The following is a 25096-nucleotide window of genomic DNA, read 5'->3' as shown; positions in this document are numbered from 1 at the left end:
GTACCCAGGTAATGCTGTTATTGCTGGCCCAGGGATCATGCCTTGAGAATCACTGCAATAGAGGTTTAAAGAGCTCTGGGAGTTCATAGGAGAGAGAACATAATCCTGACCATGGAGTCAGGAAAGCCTTTATAGTGAAGTTAAAATTTGAGCTGAGCCTTGAAAGATGAATACAATTTTGATGAACAAATATATGAGAGAAGGACATTCTAGCAGAGGGAAGAGCTTGAGCCAAGCTCCAAAGGAGGAAAGTATCTATTTGGGGAATAATGAATAGATAATTTTAAACATAGGTTAATGTTATAGGAGATGTTTGTGTTTTTTTGTCTGTTTTTATTATTTTATTTATTTGAGAGAGAGAGAGCACAAGCAGGGGGCAGGGAGGGGCAAAGGGAGAAGGAGAAGCAGACTCCCCACTGAGCAGGGAGCCTGACACAGGGCTTGATCCAGGACCCTGAGATCAGGACATGAGCTGAAAGCAGACGCTTAGCCAGCTGAGGCTTGATCCAGGACCCTGAGTTCAGGACCTGAGCTGAAAGCAGACACTTAGCCAATTGAGCCACCCAGGTGACCCTATAGGAGATGTTTGAAATGTACCTTAAGGCCAGACTGTGGAGGACTTTAGATGCTAAGAAACCTGAGCTTTATTTGGCAGACAAATGTTTCCCAAACTTGCCTGATCATAAGAAACATGTGGAAAATATATTAAATATAAAAATTCCTAGGCCTTACCTAAGGGCTACTGATTCAGAATTGCCAAGCAGAGGAGAGTGGGAATTCTATAGTTCTAACAAGATTCCGGGGTACTCTTTATCAGGCCAATTTTGGAAACACATGAGTAGGTTCATTTCCTAAGTAATCAAAAAAAATGGCAAATGAACAGTTTTATCATAGACATGCCTTACTTTGTGTTTACCTGGAAAATTATGTGTAGAAGTCCTTGAGAAGTGGACTGACCACTTAAAGGAGTCCAGTCATTGGATATTCTTTCCATGAGTGAATAACCCTACAGTTTCCATTTTGTAACTAAAGTTTTAAATGTATTTAAGTGAACCATACAACAAAGCTTTTCACAGAAATCTTTGTTAGGTTCAATTTTTTTTGACAGGTTTTGTTTTTTTTTTTCTTTTCAATTAAAAAGGACCCTAATAGGGCTCCTGGGTGGCTCTCTCTGCCTCTCCCCCTGCTTATGCTCTCTCTCTCTCAAATGAATAAATAAAATCTTTAAAATAAAATAAAATAAAAGGTCCTTAATAGACTTTATTTTCCCCACCTCTAATGTTGGCATAATGGCACTTACCTCATAGGTATGGAGTGAGAATTGAATAAGCCACTGCATAGTAAGCTCTTAGTTTAGGGACTGGTGCATAATATGTGCTCATAAATGGTAGTTGTTCATACTAAAAAAAAAACCCTATCGTTAGCAGTACTTTAACCCATTGGAAGGTGTTAAATAATACAGTACAGACTGTCCCCAACTTACAATGTTTGGACTTAAAGTTTTTCAACTTTACGATGATGTGAAAGTGATATGCATTCAGTGGAAACCATACTTCGATTGTGAATTTTTATCTTTCCCAGGCTAGTGATATGCATAGGTTACTCTGTTGCAATGCTGGGCAGCAGCAGGGAGCTGCTCCTACCAGTCAGCCGGACCACAAGGGTGGACAACCCATACACTGACAATCATTCTGTACGCCTACAACCAATCTGTTTTTTACTTTCAGTACAGTATTCAATAAAGTACATGAAATATTCAATACTTTATTATAAAATAGGCTTTGTGTGACATGATTTTGCCCAACTGTAGGCTAATGTAATTGTTGGGAGCATGTTTAAGGTAGGCTAGGCTAAGCTATGATGTTCAGTAGGTTGTGTTTATTAAATGCATTTTTGGCTTAATGGTATTTTCAACTTAGAATGGGTTTATTAGGATATAACCTCATCATAAGTGTAAGTCAAGGAAAATCTTTACTTGCAAATCATATTTGAATTGCAGTAAGTTGCATAGGACTTGACAAATATTCGACTTTCCATAGATGTATCATCCATAGAAAAAATTTTCTCTTAGACCTCCCTCCTACATATACTTCCTCATGCTTTCAGGTAGATTGCTCTATCTCTGTCCCCTCTTCATCAGCACTCTTAGTTGTTTTATGGTTGGAGCATATCAATCTATTTTAATATTACCTTAAGTAAATGTAATTAGAAAATAAATCTTTTACAAATTGTATTATAATGCATTCTAAAGCCAAATAGAAATGATTGATGAATTATTCACTCTTTTAGGTTTTAGCACAGTTTACTCCTTGGATCCTTAGTAAAGTCACACAAAGTATCCCTTTATCATGACCCCATTTCTAGAAAACACCCTCATCAAGGATAGTAGGGAACCACTCCTTGAGGACCCATAGCCTAGGAATTATATGGCTAACACTTACCTGCGGCATATTAGATTGTAATAGGTGTCTATATTTAAGAACTACTTTTGTGGGAATAGAGAAGACACCAGTGAGGAGAAAGTTAGGGCAAAGAGAAGTAAACCAAGCTAAGCTTAGAATTAAGTAAGCTAAGAATTTCATTGTGGGTTTTGGTTAGTGGAACAAACAAAACAAAAAGAAAGGAAAACCCTGGCTCTTATTATATTTTAGCATGTCAATTCCTGGCTGCCAGGAGTTAAAGGCCTTGCCACAAGAAACTCCTTGGAGCTGGGGTTAGAAGTTCTTAGGCCTTACTCTAGAACTTCTTTCTTTCTTTCTTTTTTTCTTTTTCTTTCTTTCTTTCTTTCTTTCTTTCTTTCTTTCTTTCTTTCTTTCTTTCTTTCTTTCTTTCTTTCTCTTTCTTTCTTTCTTTCTTTCTTTCTTTCTTTCTTTCTTTCTTTCTTTTTTTCTTTCTTTCTTTTCTTTCCTTTCATTATGTTATGTTAGTCACCATACAATACATCATTAGTTTTTGATGTAGTGATCCACGGTTCATTGTTTTCGTATAACACCCAGGGCTCCATGCAGTACGTGCCTTCCTTAATACCCATCACCAGGCTAACCCATTCCCCCACCCCTCTCCCCTCTAAAACCCTCAGTTTGTTCCTCAGGGTCCATAGTTTCTCATGGTTCATCTCTCCCTCCGATTTCCCCCCTTCATTTTTCCCTTCCTTCTCCTAATGTCCTTCATGCTATTCCTTATGTTCCACAAATAAGTGAAACCATATGATAATTGACCTTCTCTGCTTGACTTACTTCACTTAGCATAATCTCCTCCAGTCCCATCCATATTTGCAAATGACACTACAGATAAAAGGCTGGTATCCAAGATCTATAAAGAACTTCTCAAACTCAACACCCAAAAAACAAATAATCAAGTCAAAAAATGGGCAGAAGATCTGAACGGACACTTCTCCAAAGAAGACATACAAATGGCTAACAGACACATGAAAAAATGTTCACTCCAGAACTTCTGAGTCATAATCTGCATTTTATCAAGATCCCCGGCTGATTACATGCATGTTAAAGAGTGAGAAGCACTTTTTTTAAGGTGGAAAGGGAAGAAAAGGAAGCAATATCAGAATCCATTCCAGAAGACAAGTATAAGAGTAATGATGATTACTTGGTTTTCTGCACATATATTTCCTATTTTAAGTGTAATATGGTGATATTGCTCTTGTTTAATTGCCTTTCAGTATAGGTTGTTTTCTTCACCAACTGTGTAAATTATCTTTATAATTCTCATGCATCAACTGGGTATTTTTTTATGTAGCTTGAGAGGCACTTAGATGCTGTATAGAGTTTTGTTTTAATTAACATAATAAAAGCCGATAATTCAAAAGAGCAATCTTTATCTTGCTTGTTTTTACATTTTAATTCGGAAACCTTTCCCTAAACTAATATATGCCTTAAAACTCTGTACATACAAAACAAAACAAAGCAAAACAGAATGAAACAAAAAAACCCAAACCCCATAGTATACTGAAAAATTTAGAAAAATGTGCATAAGCCTGCACTCACATATGTTGTAACTATAACAATGAAAATTCAGCCAACATTAGCATTTTGCCCACTGAAGCACATCCTTATGACAGTATGTGGCTTCAATCCTTCAGAAAATGCACACACGATAAAGTCATCATTTTGGGTTTTGTTTGTTTCTGTATTGATTAGTTTGGCAACATAAACTTCTTACCATTTAGAACTTAAAATTTTTTTTAATCTAAACAAATTTTACTACAATATTTTTTTAACTTCAAGTTTATTAAAACTTTAGCAGTACAAATTTTTCAGGTTACAAGTTATCAAAAGATCAACTAAGTGAAGTTCATATTAACAACAAAAAAAGGACAAACATAAAACAACCCAAAAACAATGAAAAGAGGAAAACAACATAAAGGAGATTCATCAGTAAGTTTCTACAATTTAAAATTTAAGACAAAATGGAAATGAACTTTCCACAACTCACTCATCTACTTTGTCTTCATTTTTTCTAGGGCTGGACTCATAATCAAATTTTTTTTATGACCAAAGTTTTAAATTTTTATCATGCATGGTCATTTTCTTGTCCCTTTGATTTTTGGTTTTTCTTTTCCACTGAAGATGTGGACTTCTCATGCTCCATATTTTTCAATGTGGAGAACTTTAATTCATTGTCCTACTTTGTTTTCATTTTGAGAATGGACTTTAATCTCTATCAGCCTTTCCCCCCTGTTATTATTTGACCTCTTATGATCATGTTTTTAATCATATATTTTTTTTTAAAAAAAGATTTTATTTATTTGACAGAGACACAGCGAGAGAGGGAACACAAGCAGGGGGAGTGGGAGAGGGAGAAGCAGGCTTCCCGCTGAGCAGGGAGCCCGATGCGGGGCTCGATCCCAGGACCCTGGGATCATGACCTGAGCCGAAGGCAGACACTTAACCGACTGAGCCACCCAGGCGCCCCAATCATATATTCTTTTCTGACCTTCAGCATTTTCTTTCCAGGGTGAACTTTCTTGATTTCCCTATTTTTCATTGTGTCTGCTTTGACTTTCTTCTCTCCTCCTTCCCCTCCTACCTTTGTTTCTTGATGTTGCTTTTCTCTGTCCCCTTTCTGGCTTTCCCCTCTGTACTCCTGTTCTTGCTATCCATGGTACTCCTTGCTTCTCTGCCAGTTCTGTCATGGCTTCTAGATCACATCCTTCTGCTCCCCCTTAAGTTGGCTTCTTTCTCTTGTTCTACCATTGTAACTGCCTTTTTTTTTTTTCATTTTTGGAAGCTTTATTTTATAGTCTCACCCCATATACCAGTTTTCCCCCTGAGAACCACAAGCACTTTAAAAATATCATGTAAATATTTCTTATAGTATCCCTTTGATATTGGGGCAGATAAAAGAACCTCAGTTTATGGGTGACAAAACTGAGGTGATACTCCAGGTCACATGTTTCTTAAACTATTGAGAAGTGGCATCTGGTTTACAAGTCTTGTAGCTGACAGAATTAATTTTTGTTGAAAAAATGGGACCATTTTACCATATTTCAACCTCCCCTCAACTATGGATAAAGAGAGAAGAAAGGCTCTTTTTTTTTCTTTTTCAGAATCCTGCTGGGCACCTTATCTCCTATGAATTTGTCTGTGAGCCCGATTTCTTCTAGATGAGAGTGAGGTACTGGGATGGTGGCTGAGGCTGCTGGATGAGTAAGGACAGACGAGTAACTGTTGATGAGTGAGGACCATTGTAACTGCCCTGGGTTGTATTTCCCTTCTACATTGTGCATCTGTTCTTTTACTTACTTTTATTATGATCGTGCTCATGCTCTTTGATTCTATTCAAACTTCTCTTTAATTTTACCCCTTTCCTGATCTTTTCCTTTAGACTCAGACTTTTTCTTTAATATTCTTATGATCCCTTTCTTTACTCCTTGACCCCCATCTTCTTTATTCCATTATGCTTTATATTATGTTTATTTTTGTATTATGCTTTTCTTAACTCTTTGACTTCCTTTCTTCACCTTGTTTTTATTATATTTATCATCTTTTTTCTGAATTTCTTCTAATGTCTCTCTCTTTACTGTTAGATTAATGGTCTTTAGCTTTCTGTTCCTCTTCACTTTTTCTGTTTGGACTCTTGGACAAATGCCTATGATCAGTTATAGTTTTCTCTTTTACTCTAGCTGGACTTCTTTGATTTTCTTTTGTTTCAGTTTCTTTTGTTTAACTCACTCTTTTTTTTTTTAAAGATTTTATTTATTTATTTGACAGAGAGAGACACAGTGAGAGAGGGAACACAAGCAGGGGTAGGGGCAGAGGGAGAAGCAGGCTTCCCGCCCAGCAGGGAGCCCCATGCAGGGCTCCATGTGGGGCTTGATCCCAGAACCTGAGCCAAAGGCAGATACTTAACGACTGAGCCACCCAGGTGCCCCTGTTTAACTCACTCTTAAGCTCCTTTGTTCTATCTTTCACCACTGGATACCCTCATTCTTTGGGCTTTCTGAATCTCTTGCCTCCAATGTGAAGCAGTCTTACTATGTCTGAAATGTCCCTTGATCTGAACCTGGAGGGAGTTCGATAGTCCTTGGTCCTATTCCTTTAATTTCTTTGCTAGACCTACTAACTTAAAGTCTCCTCTGATATGAAGCAGCCTGGAAGTTAGGTAGATCTCTCTCTCTCTCTCTCTCTCTGTTTTTCCTTTCTTTTTCACCAGCTTTAGGAGCACTTTTTCTAATTAGGAATCTATTTTCAGGAATAGGAGGGAACTCTTCTGGATGGACAATACACTGGTGTTATGCTTTAAGATTTTCAAGCTCACTTTCACTAAATGTGCTTTTCTTGCTTTTCTTTCGTATGTGTGTCTGTGTGGGGGGGGGGATTTTTTCCTATGTTTCTTTTTTCTTTTTAAAATTTCTCTTCAGGGGCTCCTTGGTGGCTTAGTTGGTTAAGCATCAGACTTGGTTTCGGCTCAGGTCATGATCTCGGGGTTGTGGGCTGGAGCCCCATGTAGGGCTCTATGCTCAGTGCAGAGTTGGCTTGAGATTCTCTCTATCCCTCTCCCTCTGCCCCTCCCCCAACCTGCGCTTGCTCATGCTGTCTCTCATTAAAATAAATAAAATCTTTAAAAAGAATCTAAAAATAAGATAAAATAAAATAAAATTTCCCTTCAGAAGTACTTTCAGAATCAGAATAGGACTGAGAATCTCTTGAGCTGTATGAGTCACTGGATGAGGAGGTGGAGGAGGATTTATGCCTTCTCTTCTTTCTTAGCTCTAGTTTGGGAGTTAGCTCTCCACAACTGAGTATCTATCTCAGCAAATGGTTTGCTCACTGCATCTGTTTTCTGGTTTTCTTTCTCCCACAACTTCCTGAAAAGAATTCACTTCCCGCAAAACAACATGATACCCATCTAAATGAAAAGTTGGGTTTTGTGGTTTTGAAGAACTATGAACCTTTTGTATCCTTCCCCCTGTCACTAATAAGAGAGATTCTCTGTTATGTTTAACAGAGAAACTCTCATCTTCAAAATATCCTCCATTAATAGATTCCCCTTCTCCTTCATTTTCTTCACTGAAGTCACCATCTGAAAATCTTTGACAATGTTGCAAAACTGAAAACTCTTATTATATAATGGCTTCTGAGTTAATTTCCCTGACCCCTTTTCACCTGTAAAAGACAAAAAAATTTATCCCATGTTTGGGGGAACACATCAGAAAAAATTCAAAGACAACTCTTCCAGCAGGTTGATTATTAATGACAATGTCAAAAAAAAAACCCCACAAAACAGCGAGTATGCTGAATCTTTGTTCCAATGGCTCCAATACTTCAGTCTTTAAATAGAGAACAATCAAGGATAAGTTGGTTCAATCAAGGGCAACTGATCTAATCCTTTCACTCCTGCACTGGTAGGTATACTCTCTTCTTCCTGGGGTACTGTCCTTTAAAGTGCTTCAAATCTACAGCTGCCCAGAAAAGGTACTGAAGCCTACGACTACAGTCATTTTTACTGACTAATTCACTACAAAAGTTTTATTTTACTTTAAAAATTACTTTAATATTTTTCTTTCCATTATTATCTGATGCATTTTTATAAGGGAAATAACTGAGTGGTACAATAAAAAATAATAAAGGAAATAATTGAATGGTACAATAAAAAACCCCTTACATTCAAAATTTCAACTTACAGAACTGGAAAACAGCCTACCAAAATACTAAATTATTTGCCCATAGTTTCTCAATTAATCCTTGGTAGAACTAGAACTGAACCCAGATTGGCACCATACTTTTCCTAGTTTAGTTCCTAATATTAAGGGTTATAACTCATGCCCATTTTTGTAATCTTTCTTTCATCATAAATGTAAAATGTACTTCACTCTCTTCTTCCTTAAATGTATTAAGGAATTCTTTTCTAGCTATAAACCAAAATAGTTCAATTCTAAACACAATTTTACCCATAGCTGCTGCTATACTTAACAGTTTTGAAATACTGCGCACGTAAGTATTGTAGTTTATGGTGTATGTAGATTAGAATGGTCTTGCTATGCATTAGTGTTTGAAATGACCAAATATCTTACTGTTCTTTCATTGAATATAGTGATTGAACAGCTGTTTTATACTACTTCTTATGTCATGAACTAGTCTTAGAAAGATGAATATGAGCAGGTCATGTTTCAAGGGACCCATCAGTGGTCCAGGTAACAATGATCACAATGCAACAAAAATATAGGACTTTTAAAGTTATCAAAGGTTTTTTGGTTTTTGTTTGTTTTTTAAGTAGGCTCCACACCCAGCGTGGAGAACAAGGCAAGGCTTGAGCTCATGACACTGAGATCAAGACCTGAGCTGAGATCAAGAGTCGGATGCCTAACTGACTGAGACACCCTGGCACCCCAAGGTTTTTAAAAAATTAATATCATCACCATCAAATTATATTATCAGCAAGTTTTTCTAGACTCTATGTAAGATTTGTAGTGTCTGGACTTCTTAAGGAGGTAACATGCATACATAGTCAAATTTATGAAAAGGAAAGCTACACATTCTTTTGGGTAGTGGATTATTAAAAGAATGAAGTTAGAGGATGGAGTAAATTTGGAGAAGAGCAAAAGGTCACAGAGGTAACATATTGGCAGATTCTGGAAGGAGAAAACAAGGGGATAAAGGAACTAAAGAAATGAGTCATCCGCATCTAGCAGACTGGAGTTAGGATCATTTACATGCATATAAGGTATGTAATTAATATTTACAATTTGGGCTGAAAGGAAATTACAAAATCAAGCACTTATCAACAGTGTATAAAATAATAATGTTTCTAACTAAAGAAAAATATTTTAGTTGGAAGACTTTTTTATTCATTATGGAAAGTTAAAGTATTTAAAATGTAGTTTTAGATGGAAACGATAAAACATACATCCCTCCCTACTTTGATGTATTTTTTAGGTATTAACCAATGTTGTTGGTTGTTTTTATTTTGTTGTTTTTCTTTTTTTTCCTGTTGCCTCCTTCATTGAGGCAGCTAGACTATGAAGTAGACGTTCCTCAAGGAAGGGTTATCAAATCCTTGATTTTTAACATCTCAGATCTAAGATCCAGACTTGAGACAAAAGAACTGGAAAAATACCTGATGGATCAAAACCTGTTTTTCCTGTCCTCAAGACTGAAGATTCTCTAGACTTGGGGAAAAGGAGAGAAGTCAGAGGAAAAGAAAAGAGCTCAGATGCTGGGTACCTGAGAAAAAACCTGGGCTCAGCTTTCTCTTGGATTTATTCTAAAGTCGAGTGTGGTAAGGTTTAGGAAAAAAGAGAACACTCCTCTCTGCATAATTTTAGAAATTTGAGAGCAGAAAGAATGTCACTTTTCCAGTGTACTTTGAGAAGGTGGCAAGACTCCAGAATTCTCCCCACTCCCCCATGCCAATGGCACAGGAGCAATAGGGTCGAGATAATGGTGTGGTAAGTTAGAGCTAAAAAGGGAGACTGAGGTAGCCTCCGTGCCCCCAGGAGAGCATGCAGAGTAGCAGAAGCATTTCCCATGAGTCAGAGGCTACTGTGGGGATGAGGCAGGGCCTTTTGGTGCCCCATTCTTTCTCTCAATCTCCCAAAAGTCACAGAAACTAGTGTCCAACACAAGGAGGATGCAGCTGTAAACTTCATGGACTGCCAGTCAGGACCAGGAGATGTGCTTCACCAGATAGTAGCATAGAGATGATGACAACCGACAACAGGTAATAGTCCCCCGGAACATACATTCAATCCCAGTATTAGGGGAGGGGAAACTGCATTGACTGAGATTGTTTTCCCAACATCTAGTGGAATGGGGGCTTGAAATAGAAATTAAAACATCTCTTGCATACTTGAGCTTATTAACTGAAACTTGGACCCAAAATATTATCAATAGTGATAGATTTGTGAAAGAAGCCTCATTTCCTAATATTATTAGTAAGAACTAACATCTTCAGATTGATCTATTAAAAATCATACAACATACTAACATTAACTGGTGTAGAAACTCAGATCTGGATCCCAGTCATCAGATAAATGCTCAAATGGTAAACATACCTCCTTTTAAAAAAGAAATTCCTGGGCGCCTGGGTGGCTCAGTCATTAAGCGTCTGCCTTCAGCTCAGGTCATGATCCCGGGGTCCTGGGATCGAGTCCCACATCGGGCTCCCTGCTCGGCGGGAAGCCTGCTTCTCCCTCTCCCACTCCCCCTGCTTGTGTTCCTGCTCTCGCTATCTCTCTCTGTCAAATAAATAAAATCTTAAAAAAAAATAAAATAAAAATAAAAAAAATAAAAAAGAAATTCCTATCATATCTACTACCAGTACTAGCCAACATTACTGAATATGTACTATATGCTGGACCTTGCCCTATGACTTATGGATGGCATATTCAATCCCTTCAATAGTCCGATGAGGTAAATACTCCCATTATGTACATAGATTTTATACATGAGGAAGTTAAATAAATTGCCAAAGGTTACAAAGCTTGAACTTTATGTGATTGGAGAACCCTTTGCATAATCATTAATGCCATTCTGTCTAGACTGAAATACTGAAATACTACATCTTTAAAGTTACATCAAATCATCAAAATCCATGTTTTCCCCTAATCTTTAGAGTTTTTCTGTTGGAGAATTTAAGGCAAATTCAAGAGGGCTCTTAGCCAAGACACATCCTCTGGTCTCTGTCTCCAGTTTAACTCTAGTTTCCAGAGAAGCAAGGCTACTATGACCTTTTCCATAGATTATCTGATCATTGGGTGAGACCTTTTCCCTGTGCAGGTCCCCTATCAACATGAGTAGACATCTTTTCTTCCCGTTTGACTCTGAAACTTCAGGTCACTTTTTTTTTTTTTTTTTTTAGTTTTCACACTTAAGCTTTTGTACTTTAATCTCCTTTTCTGACCTGCCTCCCCTAAAGGCTACTTATCTTCCCTAGCTCAATGACTTCATTCTGAAACCCAATATTTTGGAGAGAGAGAGAGAGGAAAAAAAGGAGGCCCTGCTTTTAACAAAATCCTCTTAATAAGGGCAACTTGGTTTTGTCTGCCAGCGCTGTGTTATAAAGCTTCTCTGCTGCTATCAGTGAAAACTAGCCTAAATAAGAAAGAGAAGAAACACAGTGATTTGTGACCTTTTCTGGGATCACAATACTTCAGTCATATCTGCTTGGAATATGACTCTCATCTTGGTATTTTTTCCCCATAATATAAGTTATATGTGATTTTTTTCACATCTCTTATCTAGGAATATATTGTTTTGAAGAAAAGTTTGAAAGTTAAACACAAACTTCTACTGAGAGTACTTGATATCTATCTTATAAAAAATATGACTGAATAAAGTTACCCTTGAGGTTCTATTTTTATCCTTAAATTAAAGTTTAAAGAAAGAAAAGGGATTAGCAGTTATTATTAGATTTTTATGTTAAAAATTATGAACTTTCAATATATAAATTTCAGGTTTTTCCCAATAGGCTTTATTACTTCTTCTGATTGTCTTTTCATTTTCCTGTGCTGTCCATCAACCAACTATTTCCTATCCTTTTGGGATTTTCCTCAATTTCTGTTTGCATTACAATGTCATATTTCTTTTATTTTAAATGATTTTAATTTCATTTTTAATATATAGTGAGAACACACTGTAATGAGTTCATTTCACTACTTTTCAGTTTCAAAATAACTTTGTCTTTTGAAATTTTTGCCTCCTAAAATAAGTCAAGCATTTCAGAGACTTCACAGAAAGAAATATTCTCTTTTCTCTTTAAATTTTCTGTATTTATAGAAAAGAGTTCCATGTGTCCAAGCACTTTTATAAAGTAGAGGTGTTTAGTAAAATAGAATCGCCAGTGTAATAAATATTTCTCCATTGGGATATTTTTGTGGCAAAATTATGTAAAACAATTTATGGCTTCATGCTCTTATGTTAGAAGAGAGATTGTTTTCTTTCTTTCTTCACAATAAAAAGAGCTTTGCTAGATTTTTTTCTGATTATGAAAGCTCATGCTTATTTATAGTAGCTATATTATAAAAATTATTCAGCAGTTACATGCAATAGACTTGTACATGTAGCAACATAGATCTAAAACACAGAGTATTAGGTGGAAAATGTAAGAAACAGAATGTGATACCATCTAGGTAAATTTAAAATATCTGTATAAAAAAAAATTTTGTAGAACTACAAACAAACTAAAAGATTTACATCAAATGCATTAGCATAGTGGTCAGTAGGGGGTGGTTTGAGTGATCTAAGAAGGAAATGGGGGTAAAAGAAGAAATTTCAGATAATACAGAAGTACAAAGAATTTAAAATCACCCTCAATCCCATTTCTTAGTAATAATGACAGTGGGTATTTTGGAGTATAGCCATCCAGATCTCTCTCTCTCTCTCTCTCTCACACACACACACACAGGCTTTAATGTGGGATTATAATCTGCTTTTTAATCTTATTTTCATTTAAGAGTATAATATAAATTGGTTGATATAAATCATTTTTAATGTATTATGTGCATGGATCTGTACAACTTATTTAATGACTACCCAACTGATGTATATTTAGATTTTTTCCAGTTTTTTTAATGACTAATGTTACAATTAGCATTCTTATACATATATCTTTATCTATTTGCCTTTCAGTAGAAATGCACATTTAAATTATTGAAACAAATTGTCAAATTGCCTTCCAGAAATGCCATTTTTACATTCTAATATGAAACTTTCTGATTCTCACAAGGTTTTAAAGCTTAAAACACTTGTAAAACAAACCAACAGGAGCACCTGGCTGGTGCAGTCAGTTAAGCCTCAGACACTTGGTTTCAGCTCAAGTCACCATCTCAGGGACATGAGATGGAGCACCACAGGGGCTCTGCGCTCAGTGCGGAGTTGGCTAGGAGTTTCTCTCTCCCTCTAACTCTGCCCCTCCGTGCTCTCTCCCCCTCTCCCTCTCAAATGAATAAATGAATCTTAAACAAGCAAACAAACAAACAAAAACCAACAACCAGGAACAAAAGAATCTCCATATTCCAGGCCATTCAAATGTCCAGATCTCATCAATAGAATTAATTTACTCACAGAGTCCTTCCCCTGCAGTGGGAGATCAAAGACTACAAACCATGTTAATGTCATTACACAGCTGACGATGTAGCACTCGCTTGGTCCGACCTATATATCAGGGACTGAGTGAACTAGAGCAAGAGAAAGCAGAAAGGATGCAACTAGAACTACCCCTCATCCCATTTACATGGGTACTCTTACTGAGTATATCAGCTTTTTTGTACAGGCATCAGAATCTTGAAGCTAAAAAAATTAAAGCCTTTAATTACTAATAGCTGGGATCTGTGTTCTAAGTAGTTGGGAATTGTCTATTTTTCAACCTCATTTCTAACGTGCCTTTTATTATTTTTGGAATGTTCTGACCTCGTTGGCAACAGTTGAATTCGTTTTCAAACATGGCCTCCAAATCAGACAGCAATTCCAGCCTGGTGGGGTGGGTGAGCTGGGCTGTGGAGCCGGGCTGACTAGGGGCCTTGTCCAAACGCATGTGCAGCAGGGCCTTAGGCTAGTCACTAAACTTCCCTGTCTCTATTTCCTAAGTATTACACAGAGATAAAGATACTCACTGGGCTGTATCTCCAGGATCTAGAGCAAATATTTCAACAAATATTTGTTAGTTAAAGTAACAATTAGCAATTATGAATGTGAAATGTCTGGTACCTAGAAAATACTCATTAAGTGATAGCTATTGTCATATTAACATAAGCTATGGGGAGGATGTTGAAGGAGAGAAGCAGAAAGCAAAAAATTTCAGATAGTCCAGATCACCGGTAAGAGTCCAAGATTAGATGCTAGGGCCAGCGTGAGTTTGAAAATGTGGAAAATTAATATTGACAGTTTGGAAGAAGAGAGGGAGTTGCTCTGAATTAGGCTCAGTGTTCAGGGTTACCAACTGCCTGTCCAAACGGAAACTACACCTGTGGCTTTTTAATAATGTGTAAATGTGAATAATCAACTCATCAAGGTAAAGTCCTTAAGCTTTTTCTACCCAATATCATTCCTATACCCAAAGCCATATTGCAGAAAGAACTGATAAATGCATGTTTTCTTAATGCTACTGTGTGGCAGGAATTTAAGTTATAATCTCTTTTCAAGGCACGTCTTTATTAAAAGGGAATTATTCAAAGCCACCTGAGTGGCAATTACTGCATAAAGGCTAATTGACCTAATTAATCTAATGTGGGTCAATGGCTCTATACTACCCAAAGAACATTTTCAAATGAAAGGGGGGGAAAAAAAAGGAACTCCAAAAGGAATTTCTTTAAGTGAACATCTTTAAATATTGTGAGTCTGATTTATTTCTTGCACACAGATATAATATTGCAGCATATTATATTGCTGGAGTGGCTGAGCTGGGATAAAAAGAGATAGACTAATTCTCTGAGGATCCTGAGGAATATTCTGTTCATCACTCAGGGGAAGGCACTATATAAATTGCATTATAACAATACTGCCTCTTTCTGAACATAGCACCAAAAGAGGAATTCAACATGACAAGAAGTCAAATTTACTATCATACTGTTTTGATTCTCTTGGTGATGTGATAAAGTGCATGCTGATACCTGCTTTTTATTTGATTAACTTCAGCTTCTTTGAATGCCAACTTGTTCCATTTGAAGTACTGACTGCCAAATATAAACTGGGACTGATAATATCTGGGTCCTATGACTGAGGAGAGAATGTATAATATACACCTGTGGTAGGCAAAATAAGGCCCCCAAAGATACTCATGTTTTAATCTCCCATATTCGTGAATGTGTCAAATTACATGGCAGAAGGGACCTTGAACATATGAAGTTAAGGGTCTTGGGATGGGGAGAATATCCTGGATCATCCAGGTGGGCCGCATGTACTCACAAGCTGTTCTTATAAATGAAGGAAGTAAGCAAGAGAGTCAGAGAAGGAGATGGAAGGATGGAAGCAAAGGCCAGAGAGAGAAAGAAAGGGAGACAGATTTGAAGAAGCTACACTGCTAGCTTCAATGATGGGAAAAAGAGCCCCAAGTCAAGGGATGCAGGCGGCTTCTGGAAAAGTCAAGGAAATGGATTCTCCCCTAGAGCCTCCAGAAGAGATGTAGCTCTGGATTTTAAAGTCAAACCGCCTTGATTTTAGCCCAGTGACACTGATTTTTGGACTTCTGACCTCTAGACATATAAGTAATAAATTTGTGTTGTTTTAAGCCAGAGTTTGTGGTGATTTGTTATAGCAGCAAGGGAAACTAATGTGCCACCTTTGGGCTCATGGCACAGAGCTACACTGATGTCATTTTAGTTGAATTGAAATGACTTTCCCAAACTGCACCTATAATCCAAGACCGAGCTATGACGTAAACCAGGGAAGCACCACAGCAGAAGCTCTTCCTTTGCCTTTTATTCATCAAAGCTCACTTTGCTAGCTCCTTTATTCTGAGGCCTTTAGAGAAATGGAAAGTGAGTGAGGGGCTTCCTAAGTGTGAGAAGAAATCAATCCTGTCATGAGTTAATTCCCCTCTCCTAGGGTTTTAAACCCCAAAGATATTTTCTAAAAAGATATTTTCAACCATAAACAGTGTCTTTTAATCAACTTGGCCTCTGTTCTGTACTCAAAATTAAACAAGCATGAACCACTTAGAGGATGAGGAAAATGTCCACAAAGCCTTTAGAAAGTGGTTAAGTGTCTTCACTGGGAGTGCCTGGACAGGATATGCCATTGGGTTAATAGGGTAGAATGGGAAGGAGCTTAGAGCAGCTGATCAAAATCTTACATGGGGCGGAGAAATTAAAAAAAATGGTACTATGAACAGCCACTGTGCTAAGGAGCACTTACATCCGTTATGTAACATTATCCTATTATCCCATGCTTACCATCCCTACTTTTAACGAGGAAAGTAAAGCTGAAGAAATGGCACCATCCCTACTCCAAGCCCAAGCTGTTAACCTCCACTCCACATCAGAACTTCCCTGCCTATCACTCAGAAAATTTTCTATATGACAAAGCCATGGCAGATTTGTTGTTTTCTTGATGTTCTGAGTGTGCCACCCCAGCAAATTCTTGAAATTGCAGGGAGAGTTTGCAAGAAGAAATGTGTATATCACATACGACACCAAGCCAAGTGCTATTGCCAAATGCAGTCAGAGAATGGGCAGGTTGTGTGGTGCAAGCTTGGCTTTCTCTAAAGCGCACAGTTCTGATGGGGCCAATGGAAACGCCTGTTAACTGATGACATGATAGTGACTCCGTTAGAAGAAAAGCAAACAATGAAAATAATAAGTGCACATTTGGATTCTGACCATTGCAATGGTCCCAGTGAGGAAGAAAAGCTGGAGGAATCCAGTGAGGTAGCAAACTTTTAGTTGGATAGCAAGTTTTCTGACGGACATGGATGAACAGTGAACGGGCTGACACATACCCAAGGTCTTGGAGTAACTCAAGTCTTAGAGGAAGACAAATGTCCAGAAACAGGTAAAAATGCTAAAGAAAATTAAAAATTTAGAGCACGGGGAGTTCTGGGAAGGAAAAAGCCCCAGCTTGAAAATACTGATGCTAAGTTAGCTTATAGTAGCAGTGAAGAAAAGAACTTCTCCACTCCTATTTTACTACCTTTTTTTTTTCCCCTGGGAAAGAAGACTGGAAGATTGACTGGAAAGAATGGAATAAATGTTAGTAAAAAGGACTGGAGCCCCAGCTTGTCCAAGATTCCACATCTGAACCATTGCATCCCAAGGGAAGGTAATATAATAGATTAAGAAAATGGGTTTTGGAGTCAGATACACCTAGCATCTACTTTATTCTCCTGGCAAGTTACTTAACAGTAACAGTCCAAATTTCAGTTTCTTCCTCTGTAAAAATTGGGATAATAGTCTACCTCATAGGACAAGGGAACAATTCAACATAAAGCACTTTAACCAGTACCTGGCACATAATAAATACTCAATGCACAGTAGCTATTCTTGTATCATTACTATTTTTATAGACTAAATAGTTGAAATCACAACAGAAGTCTTTAAGAAATTATGAAGAAAGACCAAATATTGTGAATAAGTAATCAATAAACCTAGAACTAATTATATTAAAGATGGTTTTACCAGTTTCCAGTGTAAATAGTGATCGCTAGGAGTGGTGTAGGTTTGGTAAGGTCATGCCAACCTAAATGCATTTTCCTTTTCTAAAGGGGTATGTATATACTGGAAATCAGGGGGATTTTATAGACAAAGAGTATTGGGATTTCAGCCTCCAAGAATCTCATGATACCCTTATGAAAGAACTATGCGCTGGCTGTTCCAGGTAGGAAGATTTTTAACTTGTTGAGTAATCCTAAGGGTGCTACTTAAGAAATTTCATAACCCCAGAGGAAGGTTTCTGGGACAAATAACTTAGAGGTTGGCCCCTCAGTCCTAAATTGTTCAGCATTTTCAATAATGACTTTTATGCTAATATCTGCAGCATACTGATTAGTGAAAGAATGCTAGGATTCAAAAATTCTCATATGGCCCAAACAACAGACTAAATATAGAACAGTATGGAATTTTGTGGATACAAAATTCTATTCTTTTACTTTAGTCAAATATCAAACTCTGTAAGCAGTGTATAGGGTACACGTCCAAGCAGCTTATTATTTTTTTAAAGGTTTTATTCAAGGGGAACCTGACTGGCTCAGTCAGTTGAGCATGCAACTCTTGTTCTTGGGGTTGTGAGTTCGAGCACCACCTTGGGTGTAGAGATTACTTAAAAATAAAATCTTAAAAATACATATATAAAGGTTTGGGGCACCTCGGTGGCTCAGTTGGCTAAGCATTTGCCTTCGGCTCAGGTCATGATCCCAGGGTTCTGGGATCAAGCCCCACATGGGGCTCCTCGCTCAGCGGGGAGTCTGCTTCTCCCTCTCCTGCTCCCCCTGCCTATGCTCTCTCTCTGCCTCTCTCTCTCTGTGTCAAACAAATAAAATCTTTTTTTAAAATTAAAGCAGAATTTCAAAGAGATATTTGTTTATCCATGTTCATAGCAATATTACAATAGCCAAAAAATAAGAGCAACCCAGCTATCTATCAGTGGATGAATGGATTAAAAATGTCATATATACATACAATGGATTATTATTCAACCTTAAAGAGGAAGGAAATTCTGACACATGCTACAATGTGGATGAACCTTGAGGACATGATACTAGGTGAAATAAGCCAGACACAAAAGGACAAACACTGTGTGACTCCACACATGAGGCATCTAGAGTAGTCAAATTCATAGACACAAAAAAGTAAAACGATTATTTCCAGGGTCTGAAGGGATAGAGGGGAGAGGGGAGTTATTATCTGATGGGTACAAAGTTTCAGATTTGCAAGATAAAAAGAGTTCTGGAGATGGATGGTGGTGATGGTTGCACAGCAATACAAATATAGCCAACACTGAATTGTACTCTTTAAAAAAAAAAAAAGATTTTATTTAACCATTTGAAAGAGAGGGAGCACAGATCGGGGGGGAGGTGAAGGAACAGAGGGAGAGGGACAAGTGGACTCCCCACTGAGCAGGGAGCCCAATGCGGAACTCGCTCCCAGGACCCTGAGATCATCATCTGAGCTGAAGTCAGACATTTAGCAGACTGAGCTACCCAGGCGTCTCTGATTAGTACTCTTAAAAATGGTTTAGATGGGGGGCAACTGGGTGGCTCAGTTGGTTCAGTTGCTTAAGCATCTGACTTTTTGCTCTGTGCTGGGCTTGGAGCCTGCTTAACATTTTCTCTCTCCCTCTCTCTTGGCGCCCCCCACCACCACTCTATATCTTTCTCTTAAAAAAAAAAGGTTAAGATGGTAATATATATATTTATCATATAATTATATATTATTATATATAATTTAATTATATTAAATGTATTTTATCACATTTTTTAAAAAAGTAAGCCAATATAAAATCTTAAATACATCAAGAACAACCTCGTATGAAAAAGATGGAATCTATTTTTTTTTTAAGATTTTATTTATTTGACAGAGAGAGACACAGCGAGAGAGGGAACACAAGCAGGGGGAGTGGGAGAGGGAGAAGCAGGCTTCCCGCGGAGCAGGGAGCCCGATGCAGGGCTCGATCCCAGGACCCTGGGACCATGACCTAAGCTGAAGGCAGCCACTTAATGACTGAGCCACCCAGATGCCCTTGTATTTTATATCTTTTAAAATGTTGATCCTCATAGTACTATTGTGAGATGGAGAGGACAGATAGCTCTATTTTTAAAATGAATGACACTGAGGCTTAGAGAGGGGAGCCCAGCTCTCCTGATGCAAGGGCCAGATATCTCCCCTTCCATCTCCTTCCTGGCCACACATTGATCCTCGTGGCTGGATTCTGAGGGTGTGTGATTTCAGTTATCTGCACTAATATCGTGCTTGGATGTTGTTGCAGTTATAAACATCTCTGATAGGTTGATGTGGTAGGGATGTTTGTCTCTCTGCTAAGCTGGTGACAATTTAATGACAGTATTGTCAACCAGTGTCTTTGATGATTATACACATTTATCAGACAGTATAATCATCTCTACTATGCCAGTTGCTCACACACCAGAAATGAAGCTCCAGGAACAGTCTATTACTCTGACAAGGATAATAGGTCATTATTACCAAATCAGCAACACAGTGCTTTAAAAATAAATGCCCTGTTTCCCATCATTATTTATTTTTCATAAGTGCCTCAGGTTTGTCTTAGCATCTAACAGCAGGAGACAATTATTCCATAATAGTCTTCTTCTTCTTCTTCTTTTTTTTTTTTCAGTATGTTTTAAATGATCTTCAATGGTAAGTTAAATGTTTCTGTTGACCCCAAAGTAGAAGCCTGGGTGGTTTTATAGGAGCGTTAAAAGAAAATGGGTGGATTCATACCATCTTCCTTTGTCATCCAATTCTGTTGAAAAAGAATGGCCAGCTAGGAAGATGGGAGTGGGGTGGGGGGAGGAGAGATGCTGTGTACTATTCACATGAATGAAGGTGTGTTTAATGTTGTCTTAATGCTGTTTGATTGGGCCATCAGAGCATACAAACAATCCCCAATCTTGCCCCTTCTCTATGTAGAGTGCTTTTGTTTTTTGTTTTGTTTTGTTTTGTTTTGTTTTTTCCTTTAGGTAGGCTCCATGCTGGGCTCTCCAATGAGGGGCTTGAACTCACAACCCTGAGATCAAGACCTGATCAAGAGTCGAACACTTAACTGACTGAACCACCCAGGTGCCCCTGTGTAGAGTGTTTTAAAAGGGAAACTGGTAACTCATAAAAGGAAAAATTCTCCTCTGCTTGCCCAGAAGTTCCTCAGCTCCTCTTCCCCTCACTCAGAACAGCCTGAGGGGGCCTGAGGGGTTCTTCCCCGAGCAGGGCACCTGCTCTTACTGCCTGGCAAGAGGTTCTGCTCACAGGGCAGCCCTCCCTGCACTGAAGTTGGGATTAAATCGCAACCCCTGCTGGAGATTGGGCATTGCCTCCTGCTTCAATGGAAGAAGGCCCCGTGAAGGACACTAACACCTGTTTTCTAAGGAGGGAAGGAGGAGAACTGGCTGGGTGAGGATCGGGTGTTTCTTTGGCAACTGAGAACCATCCTGTTAGGGGTGGCCGCTAGCTTTCAAAACAAAAAGAAGCTTGTAACTGTAAAAGGCTACGATGGGTTTCCTGCTCCCCCACCCTTTTAGAGGCAAAACCTATTTATGAGGCTTTATTAAGTGCAAATAAGTCCCTCAGCTTCAACGGAGAAGCAGCAGCTGCTGAAGATGTGGTCATTTGCATATAAATGACATGATTTCAGCTCAGAGAAGAATATTGAAAAATATACATGTCGACAATGGAATCCTGATAGAGTCACACATATTAAGGTCAGATATTGTCATTTTTAAGGCTGCTGCATGCTGATGACTGCATCATATCACACATTCAATTCTGTTTGGGTTATATGAGTTTTATCTTCTATGAAATGGAGGATTTTTATTGTGAATTAATTAAACTACTTTTTTTATTCCTAAACATGAGAACATCTAGGTCAATAAGCTAAATGCTCTACAAATGCAAAGGCTCTGTGGCAGCCAAAGTTACCAACTGCAAACTTGGGTGTTCTGTACAGCTAACAAAGAGGGATATGTGCCCAGAAGTCTCCCAGGGAAGCGACTCTGTGGCGCTTTCTCTAATGTTCGTAGGTCCGCTGCAGGGTCAACCTTTCTTTGAAGGGCCGAAGGAGGCTCGAGTGTTTATATTCGAAGAAGTTTTCTAACAGCCTGGCTGAAAGATGAGTGGGGAAATTACCATAGCCCAGAAAGTCCCAGAAATTTCCCAAGTGCCCACCGTTGTTTCCTGGCCCCATGGCCTGTGGCTTGGAGTTCATGGCTGGCAAGAGACACATCCTGGAATCATCTGCCCTGCTCCCAGGCAAGTGTCCCCCCATGCTGCCTGGAGGAAGCCGATGGGTTTCTCTCCAATATGTCCCCAATTTTGGCCCTGCATCAGTCAGGGTGCTTGTTGGCTCCGTTCCCACCTGCAGCACAGAGCTTGTTTAGAAACCACTTGCTGTATTTTGGCTGCTGGGAAGGCCATAGAAATACAAACACTACCTTCACCTTGCCAACAGGCCCATAGCTCCCTTAAGGAGAACATTTTCCTGTAAATGATGATCACTGAAGTGATAACTTGAGATCTTCTCATAAAAAATAGTATCTTTAAGTAACAGACTTGATCACTGAGTTACTTATTAAATAAGTCAGGTCACTAATTCTCTTTTTCAAAATTTTTATTTATTTTTATTTTTTAAAAGATTTTATTTATTTTTTTGATTTATTTGACAGAGAGAGACACAGCGAGAGAGGGAACACAAGCAGGGGGAGTGGGAGAGGGAGAAGCAGGCTTCCCGCGGAGCAGGGAGCCCGATGCAGGGCTCGATCCCAGGACCCTGGGATCATGACCTGAGCTGAAGGCAGATGCTTAACGACTGAGCCCCCTAGGCGGCCCTCTTTTTTTTTTTTTAAGATTTTATTTATTTATTTGAGAGAGAGAGAGAGCATGAGCAGCAGGGGGAGGGGCAGAGGGAGAAGCAGACTCCCCAATGAGCAGGGAGCCCCCGATCCCAGGACCCCAAGATCATGACCTGAGCTGAAGGCAGATGCTTAACTGACTGAGCCGCTAATTGTCAACATAGTTTTAAACCTGACAAATGAATATTTACTAGCTGAATAAAAATCATTGGTATATACATACTTTCTAACAGATGGTTAAAGATAACTAATAAATAATTGAATAACTAGCAAGGAAAAAGGGAAATTTATAAAGTCACCATAAATATTTGTGTTTCATAGAGAACTTCAGAGCCTTCAGAGAACTCTATTATGCTAACTTGAAAGAAGAATCCCAGTGTCAATTTGCTGATATATTCAATATATTCTCTTTAAATGATTTGTGGAGATACATGATGCTTTAGCTTTAAGAAAGATATTAAAACTCTTAAATGCTTAGTCCTCGTAATTGATCAAATTATACACATAGAAGATGATTATTTTATCCAAAGTTTGGCATCGGGTTATCAGAGAAGTGTGATTAAACCACCCTGGGGGTGGATCCAGGTATTGCAAGGCCTGAAGCTTACACAATTTGGAGGGCCCTCTTTAAAAGAATACAAAAGTACTGATATTTATTTAGGTTGAGGAAAAAAATCACAACAAATTACAAACCTCACAAAAGCCACAAAACTAACATACTTGGATCGATTTGCTGGCTACACACCTCAACTCTTTTCCGCTACAGTTGACTACCTCTTTAGTCTATCCTCTAATATGGGTGATTAAAATGTGTTTTTTATTATTGATAGTTTTTAAAAGTTTATTTCATTTCTGCAACTTGCTACAGGTAATGTCATGTAGGATTTTGGGATTGTTGTCAAATTGGGGAAAACCTCAGTCCGTTTCTTTCACACATGAGCTGTAAAATTTCAAGTCTTCTTGTGGAGTGACTAATCCTAAACACTTCCATGTTTTCCTAGTACCTGCGGCCACAGGCCACATTGGTTTCTATGGCAATGTGCTCTCAAGCCCTGCACTTTGGTGGGTCCTTAGAAATAGTGTTTATGGAAGCTGTCCTTATATCAGGACAATTAGTAATATCTTTACAATATACAGAGGTGACTGTAAAACATAATTAAATGCATTCCCAACTCAACTTTGGCATGGCTGAAGGGAAAAACGAGTCTTATTAGAATAAGCCCTGCAGAAAGATTCCTGGCCCTCTCTGCCCTTGGACAGTCTAGTGGTTCTCATGGTCATTGCTGACTTTCAAGGCCCAGCGTCAGTGATGAGAGAAGAGGAGCAGTAAAAGCAAGCAGAAGACAGTAGAACAGTTTCCCTCCAGCAATACAAGCCCCTTCAAGTTAAAGAAGAAAAGCTGTTCTCTAAACCCATGAAAACAGTGCCCTCCAGACTCCCTCCTACCAGCATTCTCTGTTCACCAGTTCAGTTTGGCCAGACTAAAATTAAAACCAGAAAATGCCATGAGAAAGAGAAAGATAAAAGCCCCAAGTGGACATCCATTTCCCTGGGGTGTGATCGAATGAATACAACCAAATCTCTAGTGGATCCACGGTCCCCATCTTCTGGAGGAGCTCTTCTAAAAGCAGCACATGCTGGAGATGCCAGAGATGAAAGGGACACTCTATTCTGTCCTAGGAAGAAGATGAAGCTGGCAGTTTAGACTGCTGAAAAACAGTTTGAGATAAGCTTGTAGTTCCATAGAAATTAATCCGTGCCTCTAGATAGCAGGTAAGCCTATTGGAAAGCTTCTTCAATTCAAGCAGTTAATAATATATCAAGTCTTGTAGCTTAAGGGATACAATTTTCAAAATTATTGTACTGAGGGAATCATAAATTCCACCAAGAGGAAGGTTGTAGTCCAGATATTTTATTTTAGATTTCCATCTAGGGTGCATTACGACACGCCACATGAAAGTCAAATCGTCCATGTAAAATGGTTTCCAGGTGATAAGTTTACCCCAAGGGGTCCAGTAAAGTAATACATTCAGAGTTATATCTGACTTTCACAATCTATAAAGACTAGTTATCAATTTTTTGAAAGATTTGATAAGCAGGAACAAAAAAATAGCTTATGGATGCTGACATTTGTCTCATTAATGGGAACAGCATAAGAAGTGCAAGCTCCTTCTGGATTTGGCTGTAAATACACCACTGACATACATTTTGGAAGGTTGCTATTTTGTGCTGGTGGGAATGTATTTGTCTAACCTTGCACTGACTATAATAGACATAAGGAAGTAGTGATATTACTGTCAGCCACATTCAGCTTTTTAAAACAGGGGCACCCACTCTGCCAATAATCTGTCAGATTCCAGGCCACTGCATATTAAAAATTATGTTCCATCAACACTGGCCTATTGGAAGTTTTATTAGGAAATAATTCTCCTGTTGTGTTTGGGGAAGGAAAGAAAAAAAAAAAAAACTCCACTTCACCCAATAGGATTCAAAGGGATAATTAATGTTCCTTCCATCCTCAGAATAGGAATGCTTTGACTTCCCCAGTGTTTCATGTGAATGCCACTACCCCTCCTTGCAAGGGCAGAACTGAAATACTGGTGAGAAACAGGCAGGGGGCCCAGGTACTAAT

The 25096-nt window shown here is 38.4% G+C and overlaps 1 protein-coding gene across 1 annotated transcript in view; it reads left to right on the top strand.

Annotated features, from left to right (window-relative positions):
• The window catches only part of HFM1 (helicase for meiosis 1), a 133270-nt gene extending 111804 nt beyond the window's left edge, over nucleotides 1-21466 (top strand). Inside the window, exons 40-42 of the transcript XR_014144984.1 lie at nucleotides 17105-17210; nucleotides 20238-20260; nucleotides 20584-21466. The gene's annotated coding sequence lies outside the window, so the exon portion shown is untranslated. The remainder of the gene's footprint in view (nucleotides 1-17104; nucleotides 17211-20237; nucleotides 20261-20583) is intronic.
• The last annotated feature ends 3630 nt before the right edge of the window (nucleotides 21467-25096 follow it).

The sequence above is a fragment of the Leptonychotes weddellii genome, chromosome 4, assembly GCF_054177405.1.
Source record: "Leptonychotes weddellii isolate Sample4059 chromosome 4, ASM5417740v2, whole genome shotgun sequence".
NCBI lineage: Eukaryota > Metazoa > Chordata > Mammalia > Carnivora > Phocidae > Leptonychotes > Leptonychotes weddellii.
The sequence above is the reverse complement of the archived record's forward strand: the minus strand, read 5'-3'. Positions and strand labels throughout refer to the sequence as shown.